Source organism: Mirounga leonina, unplaced genomic scaffold, assembly GCF_011800145.1.
Source record: "Mirounga leonina isolate KUSES-001 unplaced genomic scaffold, KU_Mleo_1.0 Mir_413, whole genome shotgun sequence".
In the NCBI taxonomy this organism is placed as follows: domain Eukaryota; kingdom Metazoa; phylum Chordata; class Mammalia; order Carnivora; family Phocidae; genus Mirounga; species Mirounga leonina.
Genome location: NW_023270734.1, coordinates 1,375,922 through 1,390,493, shown reverse-complemented (window position 1 = coordinate 1,390,493; position 14,572 = coordinate 1,375,922).

The window sequence follows — 14,572 nt, the reverse complement described above, 5'->3', positions numbered from 1 at the left end:
CTGAGACTTGTGTTGTGAGCCCCCCATTCATCCATCTATAAAAACAAATTGAAAATTGGCATGAGAAAGACAACCCCTGAGTCATGTTGAGAGAATTCAGTTTTAAAACTTGCCCTCACTCTCATGCCTGTTTTTACTGAAATGAGCTGGGGTTAGTAATGGTTTGTTCCTGCCAACTTAGTTCACTTTTCCCATTTCCCCCTCTCTGGGTATGCCCTCAATCTCCAGCCTAGAAAGTGACTGCATTGGATTAAATGCAATTTGGATTGACCTTTTTATTCAGAGACTTGCCTCCGTTAATATATTTTGGGCTATTTTTTAGGAACAAACTCCAAGAGGTGAGAACAGAAACATTCAGTGCAATAGCAAACGCCACGGAGAAAACGTCCCTTGAACACTGACTCACTAGGGCTGTACATTAACCAGCTCCTGGTCAGCTTCAAATGGAATCCCCCATATGAGTATTTGCCTCCTGTCTGGGGTCTTCTGTACTGAAAGCTTAATGAAGCTTTAAAGCACAAGTCCCAGAACTAAGTTTGTTAGTGTGGCTTATTAATTCCTGCTGGAAGTTCTGCCGACGTTCTGCAGATGCACATCCTTTTCTGCCAAGTGCATCTTATCTGCTCCCGCCCACGAGAATGGGACAGCAAGGCCAATGATGGATGGCCAGAGTTAACAAAGCAAACTCCCTTTGTTTGTTCCAGGAGATTAAGGGGATAGCTTCCCTTTAATTCTCTCAAGTTCATGCAAGTTCAAAAGTAGGATCCCAACACAGCATTTTATACGGAGAACCACATCTCAAATATGCAACAGCATCTCAAATACATGAGGCTGATGAACTTGACCCAAGTCAAGATAAGGTTCCTCCATTCCTCAGTAGGTATGTATTGAGCTCTGTTTTATGCTGGGCACTTTCTGCACCCCAGGAACATAGTAGTGAACAGAGAACAAAAGTGTTTACATTCTAGCACGGGGAGAAAAATGATCAGCCAATAAATGATTTGACTATAGCATTGTAATTCTATTGAAGAGGTGAAGAAAATTTTCTAGATTCTTTGGGGACTAGCGATTTACTATTTTTCTAGAATTCTTGGGAAATGTTGCCTGTCAAACATATTTCAACAGCTAGGGGCCAGTGTTGGGGCTGGTAAAGGGGTGGTGGCCCCAGCAGTGGGTTGGGTGGCAGTGGGGAGCAATCCAGAGAGAATCTAGTCCAAGGACTTCATTGTGAAGAAACAGAGGCTTGTAGTAATGGTGTGCGTGGGAGGTACCACCACCAGCCTGTGTTGCCTCACATTCTCTAAAGACTGAGGAAGGAAGATGGGGACGGTGACATGGTAAAGGGAGAATGGGGATTGGAGGGGAGGGAAGGGGGAGGAGTAGGGTGGAGAGCAGCTTGAGTGGGACCTCAGGCATGGAACCAAATCCTCCCGGTTAACTGGCTTCCATGCTCTTTAATCAGTGGGACAGGCCTGGCTTCTTTGTGGTGAGTTTCAAGGTTGATATGTGTTATTTCCATTCTTTCTCTTCCTAAGCTCTTCCCTTTGTCCCTGCCCTGTTATGGGGCAGGCTTTGGCAGGAAGAGTCCTGTGTCTGGAGCATAAATAATGCAGGGGTTGGGGCATCTGGGTGGCTCAGTCGGTTAAGTGTCTGCCTTCGGCTCAGGTCATGATCTCAGGGTCCTGGGATCGAGCCCTGAGTCAGGCTCCCTGCTCAAGGGGGAGTCTGCTTCTCCCTCTCCCTCTGCCCCTGCCCCCTGCTTGTGCTCTCTCTCTCTCTCTCTCAAATAAATAAATAAGTCTTTTAAAAAAATAACACAGGGTTGTCATGGTGCCTGTTTCAATGGACTACTAAAGTAAATATGAAGGCCATGCAAAACTCAGTAGCACATCAGTTACCCCAGTTACCCAGTTACCCCAGTCCCCTACCTGCTGAAATTTATTAAGCTGCATTCTTGGAACCTTTTACATTTTTAGTGGAGCACATATTTGATGGTGCTGTCTTAACCCACTGCTGCCCAGCTTGGCTTCCCAGGAGCAGAGATGAGCAGGCCATGGGGAGAAGACAGCTGTGTGGGCTCACCCTAGGAAGGTGTTGGAACTCTGCCAAGCCAGAGAGAAGGGTCCTCCTCACTCTGAACATCCACCACGCTTTCTGAATTCCTCCAAGAAGGCATTGACTGAGGTGTGAGGGATGGGGATGGGGAGGAAAGAGAAAGCCAAGGAAAGGATGATCTTGCCACATGGATGACCCACAGTCACCTCCCTCAACCTCATCCTGTCAGCCTCCTCCTCAGCCCTCAGCGTCGAGGGCGACTTAGCTTTGTTAATGGTGTCACCATGCACCTGGCTCCCCCAATCCAGTCTGTCACCCTGCCCTACCAAATCCACCTTCAACCATTCCAACCTGTGCTGTCCAATATGGTAGCCACAAGTCATGTGTGACCATTTCAATTATTAAAAATTAAATACAATAGAAGATTCAGTTCCCCAGTCACATCCAAATCCTCTCAAGTGCCCAAGAGCCACGTGTGGCCGGTGGCTACCACACAGGGCAGTGCAGACTGAGAGCCCTTTCACCTTGCAGCAGGTTCTATTGGGCAGGAGCATCCCAGGTGCGTGCTGTTGGCACGAAGCCCGACTGTCTTGGCCATGGCTCTCCCCCTGAACCCAGGCGTGGCTGCTGGAGGAAGTAACTGCCTCCCTCAGCCCGGGGCCTCCATCATTTCTGGCTGAGACTAATGTCACAGCCTCCCAGACACTTCATCTTGAACCCCAGGGTCAGCCTGCTCCCCAGCACGAGTGCCCCCAGAGCACACTGCACCGGGGCTCTGGGTTCGGAGCATCCTGCCCTCCAGCCCTGCAGCACTCTTCCCTCCAAGCTCGTTCCTCCAGGCCCCACTCAGGGTCGCCCCCTCTGGCCAGGCCACGAGTCTCCCTCTGCTCTCCCCCAGTCTGTTATTTGGTGCAGGAGGAGCCACATGCGTGTTTCCCCTCCCTTCCGGCTGTGAGCCCTGCCTGGCTCGCGTGGAAAGGTTCAGGGGCTGTAGGTGGAGGGCTGACCACAAGGGAGGGACAGGATGCAGGGACGGATGGGGAACCCCATAGCCCCCTTGGCTGGGGCTCTCATCCTGATAGGTCAGTCAGCGGCACCTGAGGCGGTGGTCATCAGGCCACCTGTGGGCCTGGTGAGTGTGAGTCTCTGGATGGGACCAGCCTGGGTGATCTGAAAGTTCCCTCTGAGATTGCAGGCACCACCAGCGCTGGGAGCCTCTGGCTCTAGGCAGGAAGCAAGGTCTGCTTGCTTTCCAAGCTCCCCCCGACTTTCTGCTGAATTCAGGGGATGCCACGGCTGCCTTGTGACCGGAGATCTATGAGGAATACACATGGTGAATGTAGGTCCTTATGCGTGAGGGGGTGTGGGACAGAGGAAGGGATACGGCAAGATGGAACCTGAGAACCTACACGGGGCTGTGTGACTGAGGACAAATCATGTCCCCAAGTTGTGCACATTATCTCTACACCCCCTTCTCACTGTAAAGAGACAAGTTTGGAGCATCCCTGTATCACTGGACATTGTTATAGAGGGGGGACGCTGATGGGACATGATGGGGACTGAGGCCACGCAGACCTGGATGACCCTGGTACCTCCCAGTATGACACAGAAATGGCACGTGTGTGCATGCTCGAGTGAATGTATGTATGTGTATGCACATGTGAATGTGTGTGTGAATATGCACACGTATGAGTGTGTACAGGTTTGTGTGTGAGTGCATGTGTGGCTGTGTGTGAGTGTGCACACGCACACGTGTGCACATGAGTGCAAATGTGTGTGCTGTGAGAGTGTATATACAAACGTGTGTGTGCATGGGTGAGTATGTGCATGCATGTACATGGGGCCCTGCCCCATCGTCCTCTGCAGCTGGTGGATCATGACCGCACGCCGATGGGAAGTCCAGCCTTAAGACCCAGCTAGGGGTCCCAGGGGAGGTGGGACCATGGGGACTTCGCAGAACCGAAGGAGCGAACTCAGAGAGCGGTGCGATGGCAGCGCGCAGCTGAAGACGTGCAGCAAGAAGAAAGCGAGCAGGAAGCCCCGGGCCGCCCCTTCACCGGCCAGCTGTGTGGTCTTCGGGAGGGCCCTTCCCTTCCGCGAGCCCCCTGTGCGTGGGCAGGGTGGCCGTGGCGCGCCGGCGCTTGCTGTGGGAGGCTGGGCTGCCTCAGGGCCTGCACACGGTCCACGCTGGCCCCGCTGGGCTTGCTAAGCCTCCGCGTCCTCAGAGGGGCACCTCCAGGCCGGACAAGCAAGGCTCCTCGAGAGAGATTTCGGCTCCGTGTGACGGTGCTGGGGGAAGATTTCCCGAGTCCTAGTGGCCTTTGAAAAGGCCTGATCAATACCTCAGAGAGGAACTGGATCTCGCTGATACGCTTTGGCCAGCCCGGAGCTGGGCCTTCGAAGTGGTGCCACCTCAGACCCATCCCCCGCTCCCAGGTTCCCCCAAGTCCAGCTTTTTCTCTCTGTGGAGCCGGTCACTCCAGCCACGTGTGCCTAGGAGCGCCGGAGACACCAAAGCTGTGCCACTCGTAAGGGAAGATCCGTGTATGCAGCGCCTCCTAGGACTGCCCACTAAGCCCACGGAGAGACCCCAGCCAGGGCCTTCCCCAGGAGTCTCCGGATTCTCTTCCGTTGGGCCTTATGAAATCGTGTAGAACATTGGTTCGAGTCGGAAGCTTAGGGGACTGCACTGTTGCAATGGGCATCTGATTGTGTCAGTCCAGCATGTCTTCCTTGACAGAGCCATCTCTCCAGAGCGCATGCACTCCTCTTTGCTTTTGGGGGGTGTCTTTCTTTCTTTCTCCTTCCTTCCTTCCTTCCTTCCTTCCTTCCTTCCTTCCTTCCTTCCTTCCTTCCTTCCTTCCTTCCTTCCTTCCTTCCTTCCTTCCTTTTCTTTCTTTCTTTCTTTCTTTCTCTCTTTCTTTCTTTCTTTCTTTCTTTCTTTCTTTCTTTCTTTCTTTCTTCTTTCTTTCTTCTTTCTTTCTTTCTTTCTTTCTTTCTTTCTTTCTTTCTTTCTTTCTTTCTTTCTTTCTTTCTTTCTTCTTTCTTTTTGAAGATTTAGTTACCTACTCTAGAAAGAGAGAGAGAGAGTGTGTGCGTGAGTGGGGAGAGGGGCAGAGGGAGAAGGAGAGGGAGAGAATCCTCAAGCTGACTCCCTGCTGAGCATGGAGCCAGATGCAGGACTTGATCTCACGACCCTGAGATCATGACCCAAGCTGAAACCAAGAGTTGGATGACAACCGACTGAGTGGGTGGGGCTCTCTCTATTCATACCCCCCACCCCAGGCCCAGAGTGGTCATGTGACCAAGGCTTTGGCAGCAAGAGGCACGTGACCCAAACCCATGACCAGGGTTCCCCAGAACTTCTGCTGGCAGACTGGGGAAACCTGTTTCCCCTTCTTGTAGATGGGAGATATAAGGCTTCTTAGGTTTGGGACTGCCGGTGTCCATCTTGTCTCTGCATACAGAGTCTGTTGGGAGAATAGACCCAACGAAACCAAGAGTAGACCAAGCCATGAAGCCTTGATAACATCCTCTGGGCATCTGGAGGTAATTGTCTAAACTTTTCAGCTCCTGGCCCACGCCCACCTTATTTTTGGTTCAAGGTAGTTTGAGCTGAGTTTCTGTCACTGGCAACCTACCCTGACTAATACACTGATCGTTAGGAAGCTCATTGCAGAGACTTTATTCCTAGCCCTTGGCAAATAATGCCAAACCCTTCAAAAACAAAAATGGACAATTGGGAAGAGCTGAGATAAATGACTGTACATGACATTGGCCAGTGCAGGCTTCTAGGGTAGGGTCAGTGACCAGACGGCAAAGCTGGAAGGGAGGAATGGTGTGGCACTGAAGTGGGAATGAAGGTGTGGGCAAGGAAAGGGGGGTCCCAAAAGAGAGGGAGTAAAGAAATACCAGCTCTGCCTGACTTTTCAATTTGTGCATCACCCACAGTTCTGGGGTTGATGGCTTAGGGCCAGGATGATTCTAGAAGAGAATGTGCCTCTTCAAAATGCCTGCCAGTGACCCCTGTTCTCTCCTCTCCCATTCTGCCCCTTCAATCTGAGACTTCCCATAAATCCAGTCACCTGGCCAATGGACACTTTTGGGGTACCTGCTATGTGCCAAGTTCAAAACTGGGCTCCAGAGATGTAAAAGATACATCCTCAAGGGGCTCATGGTCTTGTAGCAAGAGATAGACTTACAATTAGCAACGACAACAAATAGAATAACAAACATGACAAATGACCCCAATGAACACGGTTTAATGTTTCAATAAATACACAAAAAACACAGGACATTTACTTCAAAGTGCCATCATCAAAAATGCAAATGTAGACTAGTACTCAGAACAGCCCAGGGAGTTTATTTTCCAGAAAGAGCAGGAAAAGAACATGACAAAGCTCCATGATACAAACGAGAAACCATTCCTATCATCCCTATCCTGTCAAGATTGGAAGAGAAAGCTTGTAGGCTGGTCTGCAAACCACCCCTTTTCTCTTTCCTTTTTCCCTCCTGGCAGGGTGCACGGCTCTGAACGGGAGTCTTCCTGCAGGCAGGTGCTCAGATGCGCAACTACCCAGGACAGAGGTGAAGGCCAGTCTAGAGCACTGTCTGCCATGTCCAGTTACCTCAGGTCAGATGACAGTGCTCGAGGGCACAGAGTGACAGAAGCCTCTCAGATCGCTCCTTCCTGATCCCCTCTCTGGGCCTCTGTCTGCTCAGACACCAAGGCTCTGGAAACACCTGCAGACCAACAGCGCATGTGACTTCAGGAGAGAGGGTGTTCTTGAGGACGCTTGAGTATGATGGGCATGTTTGTACAACAGGCTCTGGGTTCAAATCCAGTCACAACTACTCGACCGCAAGTTACTTAATCTCCCAGGGACTCACTCCTCTCATCTGTAAAAAGGGCATAATAAAAATACCTACCTCAGAGGGACAATAGTGAGCTTTAAAGGAGCTAATGTATATGAAGAGCTCAGCCCAGAGCTCGGCAGGTGTTAGCTGCTATATACTTACCCCCGAGGCTCCGGCAGACCGAGCAGAGTTAAGACCATCTTCTAACCTAAAAGGTACAATGCGGCCGTCCCTCACGAGCAAGAGGGACTTGGCGCCCGGGTGTGACAGCCGTGCTGGCCACTGCCAAAGTGAGCGATTCCCTCAGTGTTTATAAAAAAGCCCTGAAATACCAGTACCAAATGGCTAAACAAACCCAGATTGTTGCTGGGGATTTTGATGGGGAAAGGATTAACTCACTTTCAAGTGCCCTGGCTCCATCCCAACATTATTTACTTAGCTGAGAACTGCCTTTCAACACCAGCCTGGTGACAAAGACCAGGAAGTCTGAGCCCAGAGGGAGGTGTGCCGGGCGGAGGGGGGATGACGCGGACGCGTTACAAAGACATTGGCACCACTCTCTATTGTGTTTCTTACTTGGCCAGACATCTAATTGAGGCACAGAGACACTGGAGAGTTTTACTTTCTGTGTTTCAGAAAGGACTGCATAATCAGGCTCATAATCGGCAACTGAAGACTCGGTTGGGGAGGGGTAGCTTTCACCTGCTTCCTTTTTCCAAGTCGTTAATAGTGATGATGGTGGTCCCCCGCTGTGTACATGGGGGATACGTTCCAAGACCCCCAGTGGATGCCTGAAACCGTGGATAGTATGGAACCCTACATATCCGATATTTTCTCTTATCCATAGACACCTATGATAGAGTTTAATTTATAAATTAAGCACGTGAGATTAACAATAACACAATAGAACAATTATAAAAAGATACCGTAATAAAGGTTACGTGAATGTGGTCTCTCTTCCAAAACATGATTGTACCATACTCACCCTTCTCGTGATGATGTGAGATAAGAGAATGCCTAAGTGATGAGACCAAGTGACGTCAATGACGTAAGCATCTCAACGTGACGTCAGGCTACCACTGACCTGTCAATAGCCAGAAAGAGAATCACCTCCTCCTGGACCCTGGTTGCCCATCATGGGTCACTGAAGCCCCGGGAAATGGAACGGCAGACAAGGGGGCACCACTGTTATTATGATTTAAATCCCTCTCCTCTAGCATCCCCAACAATTTAAGTGCAAGGTGTTAAGAGATGTTCTCATGCCACATCCCTGGGTTTCTGCTTAACATGCCTCTTCGCATAGGAGAAGCCAAAACCTATGGACCTGGATGGTTCTAACTAAACTTTTGAAGATCTGCCTGCTCTGGGTGGACTTGCTTACGATGTGCATCTGCGGCGAGCCAGGCCGAGGGGCTCTGTGGTGGCAGCTGCTTTCCCAGGACGTGCCTGTCATGTTAGTGTATGGTGTGTGCCCGCAGGGAGCGTTGATAGAACATCTGTGATGTTGCCACCGCGAGAGGGGCACAGCCTCATCGTGCATTCGGTTTACTCGCCAAACGGTTGGGTGTAGGAGTTTATGTCAGGTGTTTTCGTATTTTCTCTCAGCTTTTAAGAAGGGAGGGTAAAGGGCGCCTGGGTGGCTCAGTTGGTTGAGCGACTGCCTTCAGCTCAGGTCATGATCCTGGAGTCCCGGGATCGAGTCCCACATCGGGCTCCCTGCTCGGCGGGGAGTCTGCTTCTCCCTCTGACCCTCCTCCCTCTCATGCTCTCTGTCTCTCATTCTTTCTCTCACAAATAAATAAAATCTTTAAAAAAAAAAAAAAAAAAGAAGGGAGGGTAAAATGTGAAGCTTCGATTTTTAGGAATGATACAGGAGCCACCTTTTAAAAAGCTAAGGAGCTGAGAATTAGGACTAGTGCTCGTTGAGTGCTTAACTGTGGGCTTGAATGGTATTAAGAGCTGAAGACCCAAGATGAACTAGCCCCCATGCCTTGCTTTTAAGGAACTCATAGTCTGTGGCACCAGTAAATAACTCTGGCCAGTGCGAGGGGAAGAAAACCAACATCCCCAGCGTGCCTGCCAAGGCGCTGGGCTTCTCTGCCCCCCCTAACAACCCTCTGATGAGGCAGGATCACCCACATCCTACAGCTGAGGACATGGGAGCATAGAACGGTGAATCGATCCCCGGTTCCCACTGAGGGTAAGTGGTAGAGTCAGAATTCGGGAACCCAGATCCATCTGCGCTCTGGGGTCCGTAATTTCCCAATGGACCATTCAGCCTCGCCGAGGCTACTGGGGTTCCAGAGCACAGGGAGGTGGGCTCTATCTAGGAAGGCCTCAGAGAGCGGGTGACGTATGAGCCGCCGAATGAGCCGAGACTCCTTTCCCTTCATCATCAATCTTGGAGAGCCGGGCGGTCCCCCTCCGAGAAGGCCGGGGTGCGGGGAGGGCTCTGCTTCCTGCCAGTGCTGGAACGTGTTTGGTAGGCGAGTTGCAACAGGGGCTTCTGGAGGAATCCTTCCGTTCAGCCCAGAAAGAAAGGAAGGCCAAGAAGCCCGGGGGGCCCACGCCCGGGAGGAAGGGGACGGAGGCTGGGCTGCCAGATAGGGCTGATAATATGCCATGGGTCTGGCCAGAGGGGAACACGGGTGATTCTTAAAATGATCCACAAAGGGGCGAGGGCTTCTTCGCAGTGTTGACAGATGACCCTTGAGGGATGAGGATCTTTCCATAGTAAATTCCGTACACATCACTAGGACTCGTGTCTTGGAACTGCCATCATCCTGGTCGATAACAGCTCTAGCTTGGGTGCTAAAATGTGCCCGGCACTTTTAATGGGCTCCCCACTGTGTTCTTCAGATGTCGGCCGGGGAAGAATGCTCAGCTAAGTGGTTGCCTGGGGCCCTCATTTCCGCCCAGGAGCTGTGAGCCCCTGGGAGCAAGCGGGACACCCCGTTAGACCACACACTGGTTGTCAGTGGCATCTTCTAGCCGGCGCACCGGGGCTGCTCCCTTAGTAGAGAGGTGCCCCCCGCAGGGGGGCGGGGAGCAGGAAGGGGTCACCGTCCTGGGTTTGGGCTCAGTCTCTCCCACATGTCAACCAAAAATAAGAAACAAACAAGCAGAAGTCCACCAGCGCATAGAGGCACCACACATGACTCACCTTTAGATGCAATTAAGAAAACTCTGGAGCTTGTCTCTTGGGGCCCATTTAAATACTCCAGTGAGAGTTGTCCGTGACATCAACAGAACATCTGGCCTAATGTTCAATATTAACAGCCCCAAAGGAAGAGCGAAAGTCCATATTGGAAAAAGCATTTGGGATCTGGGCTTACAATTTCATAAGGGAGATATCCCCCTCACCCCACCGCCCTCCGAAGGGTCTTCTCTGGTGAATATTTCCGAAATGGCCTGGCGGTGTCTTTCCAGCAGCTTTCACCTTCAGTATTGATACCAGTACCATTCCTATCTGAAATGTCTTTTATAATTGTGTAATTACACACCTCATTTATCCAATTGTTAAGCCAAGAGACTGATTAAATATTAACAACTGCTTGGTTCTCATGGTGTCATTAGTTGGAACACAACCCTGTAATCTCAGGTAACACCCGATGCTAATTACCCTGCACATTCACACTTAGCTGAAAACCCAGAGCAGTCAATCCAGATAAGGTTGCCAGGTAGAAAATGCATTGCCTTTAAATCCTGTTTTATCTCCCCAGTCTGGAGCGAGGTGCATTTCAGCCGGGCTCAGGGTTTTTGAGCATAAACTGGCCCCTTGCTGGGTAATGGCTGAGGGGAGGGAGGCAGGGCAGGCATAACAAACAGCTCAATTCCCACAGAACCAGCCCTCCCCAGTCATAAATCCCACTGGGCTTCAGAAGTTATAATGGGATTTTTACCCAAAGCACCAAGAGGGAGAATCTGGTTTAGTGGAAGCATCTCTCATTTTAGAAAACAGTGCTGAGTCCAGCAGAGTTGGCCTTTGTTGTTCCCCGTGGGCCAAGGAGCTGGGGGAGGCAGAGGTCCGGACCCAGTGGCTCTCCCTCTGGTGCTGGGCCCTGCCTGGCCTGGTCCCCTGGGCTGAGCCCGCTTCGGGGCTTGGGAAGGTCCCTGCCTGGGCCGGGTTCCTTCCAAACTGGCCTTTTCCACCAGGCCATCCTGACCCTTTCCAGAGACCCACAGCTTGTCCACCCACTTTTCCTTCTCTTCCATTCTCTGACCCCTTCCCTTCCTCCCCCACAGGGCTCTGCACAGTTTAATTCCTGCCAGTGCTCCCAAGCCCCAGAACCTTGGCCTGCTGATACCTGGGGGGGGGGCCAATTTGGAGCTGACTTCAGGAGGGCCTCGGGGCTTGGGTTGGTCTGGCTCTCCAGGCTGCGGGATACCTGGGGTGCCCCCCTGTTGGCAGATGTGGCAGCCTGGGGACACATTCAGCAAGACCAAGTGCTCTCTGGGTGCCCAGGGCAGCCTGGCCAGTACTCGGGGCCTCCCAGGTCTTCCCTTCCTCAATCCCCCACATGTGTGTGCCCTCCATGGGTCATGGTCTGTCTTCCTCCCGCCCCAGGCTATTAGGTGGTATTGCAGGCTTTGTTCAGACTCCAGGAGCACAAGGGGACCATGTTGCTGGAGCTGCCCCTCTGGAACGTTCCTTCACCACAGCTCAGATATGGGGGAGGATGGCTCGGCCTGCCCAGACCCTGGGGTTGGCCAGGGCAGGCTGTTTCCACTTGGCACAAGAAGCCAGCCACAGCCTCCCTTCTGCCTCTGGGGTGGTGCTGGGGTACATCTGGAAGGCAACTGCCTTGAGAAGAATCATGCAATCACACGTCACGTCTCTGGAAGTACAAAGGATGCACAGCCAAGTTCTGCGTGGCTACAAACGAGACGGCATTCATGAGAAAGAATGAGCTCATTATGGCTCAGGTCACATTTTTAAAAAGCCGCCACTTTTTGCTGAACTCTGGGGAAATGTCGAAGAATTTGGGTTCGTGTTAAAGACTGATTAACACATGGAGATATACTGACGTGAGGCACAAAAGGAGGAAAGAGAAGGAGCAGACTGAGCAGAGCTGACACCAGGAAGGAAGCCTTGGAGCAGGCGAGGAGTCCGGATGTCAGGAGACCGGGGATGGGCCGGCAGAGGCTCCTTGAGGCTTCCTTACAAAAGCCTCACCCTCTGTGCTGTCTCCATGCCATAAACCTGATGTCTGCTCGCTCTATAAATTAATTGTGATCATAGACGTTGGCCTCTATGTGACATGTCAGAGACCCATTTTAGGCCAGGGAGGAACATGCAAAAAAACATAACAAAACAAAAAAACGAACAATCTCTGTTGCAAAACAAACATTCTGGGTAGCAAATTTGGGGTTTGCATTTCTTGCTCAGCAAGGCAGAGCTGTTTAAATCCTCCAAAGCAAACAGGCTGGCAAAAATCCTGGGGGGGTGTAGCGGGGGAAGGAAGCAGTTTTCCTCTGACAACTCATTTGCTCCACCTCTATTATACCTGAGGTTTTGGTTGTTGTTGTTTATTTAATACCAAAGTCAGGGGGAGAGTCAGATGGTGCAAAATCATACAACGTTCGACTCTCGAGAGGAGAGACTCAGGACATTAAAGTTGTTTCTATAAATCGCCTGGGGAATCATTAAAACTAACTTTAAAGATAAGGTGGCTTGATCAATGGCCCCTGTTTTGCTAATTTCTTATTTGACAGCTTATCTAAGGATTTGCTCCCGCATTCAATCAGCCCAGAGGCCAGTTCTGTTGAAAGCCTTTCTCCCCTTCTGACGTTTAATACAGAGGTCTCATTTTCTGCTCCCCAACTGAACTATCCACCCCTTTGTGAACATCAAAGTACCAAACTCTTGTGCTAGGCGGCAGGCCTCCCTTAGCAGGGCTCCCAAGCTGTCCTGATGCTAGATAAACATGCAGAGAGGTCCACCGTGGCCCCTGCCTCCGAGGATTTATCATTTCTCTTCCCTATTTCGCAACTGTTCCTAGGGAATGCTTTTTCACAGCTGGTAGTAGGCACACAGCGCCCAGAGGCACCGAGCCCCAGAGACCTGACAAGCCTCCTTGAGCCATGCCTGAAAAATGTGGCTCATCTTACGGCTGTGGTGGGAAAAATGCAAGACTTTAATTGGTTCTGACTTCAGAATTCAGATCATATTTTTCCCTGGAGGTGTGCATTGCAGGAAACAATATTACCAAAGCCAGGCTCTTTCTACACGGCTGAAGTTAATCAAGTTCCATGATCATTTGTAATGGGAAAACGAGAGAGAGCATTCGAACATTTAATTACAATATTTTGTAATTGTTGAATGACCAGCGACATTACGAAATGCTCTTGGTGACCAGCTGCATGATGTATTTCTGTGTGAGAAAGCAAAAATGAAGTAATTGTAGGCACCTTTTCTCTTTAATCTTTCCCAAAAGGGACCAATTCAAATAGATAATTTGACTTGATTGTTTTTAATTACATTGTAAACATTTCAAAAAAAATCTAGGATAAAGGTGAACACGAGTCAGTTGGTAATAAAATTCAGGCTCCAATTCTTCTTGGATGACAGATGAAATGAGTTTAATATATTCTTGCTCTGTGGAAAACACGGAGCATTTAAAACTGCAAACAACTGAATTCAATTAGCAGACCTTGTTCAAAATGGCCTGGAGAACCAGAGGGCCAGGAACTCAAATTATCCGCCCATTGTAGGACGGGGAAAGCATCACAGTTCACGGCTGATATGAATTGGTGAAGAAACAATATAAAATTGGTCCCTGTGTTTTTCCATCCAGCCATATCTGGCAAGCAGATCCACTAAGAGATTCAGCTGCTAATGCTTTCAAGCCCTCACCTTCCATAAGCCCTTAATTCATCAGAAAGATATAAAAGCGGAGAAAATACATTCAGTGTTGAAAGATGAACTACTAACTGCATTGCTTTCAAATGCAAGTGAATCCCAGCGGTAAAGTTCAATTCCAAATTTCCCTCCACTAATAAATCACAATCAGCCGTTGTTGGAGGGCTCATGCCCTGCTCCCTGCCTCTGGCCTCGACGGTCGCTGGGAGAAACCCGGCCTGGGCCAACCTGGTGAATTGGTGACATTTTCGACTTGGGAGAAGGGAACATCCGTTTGTTTTGCAGAAGAGTAAGCCTCCACTTCAGTGTGCGAGGGAGGTATTTTCAGTTGCTCGGCGGGGCTGTGAGTGTTCCGGCCCTGGACACGCACACATTCCGTTGCTTTCACTGGGCGGGAGCCCTGGCGGACACCTGTGCGGCCTACCGGTCCGCTCCTTCCTTTGTTTAACTAGCTGTTGATCAAGCTCTGTAGAAGAAACAGCACAAGGCCCTCGAGATTGAGGAGCCGCGCTTACTTCGGAAACCAAGCTCCTTGGCGGGTTTGCTCAAGGTCCATAGTGGGATGATTTGGTCAAGGCGACCCTCCGGAGAAGTGGCACCGCGCCTGCAGCTAATTTCCGAGAGCCCAACGGTGCTCCGAGAGCGAGGGGCTGGGCCGCCCAGGGAGCGATGCCCCGGGGTACCCGCCGAGCGCCTTGCCTCTGCCCCATCTGGTTCCCGGAGGCCCCCGCTCTCCCCTGCTCCCCGGATGGTGCAGGTTGAACGTTGCCTTTTAAGTTTCCTACCTCGGCCCCTTCT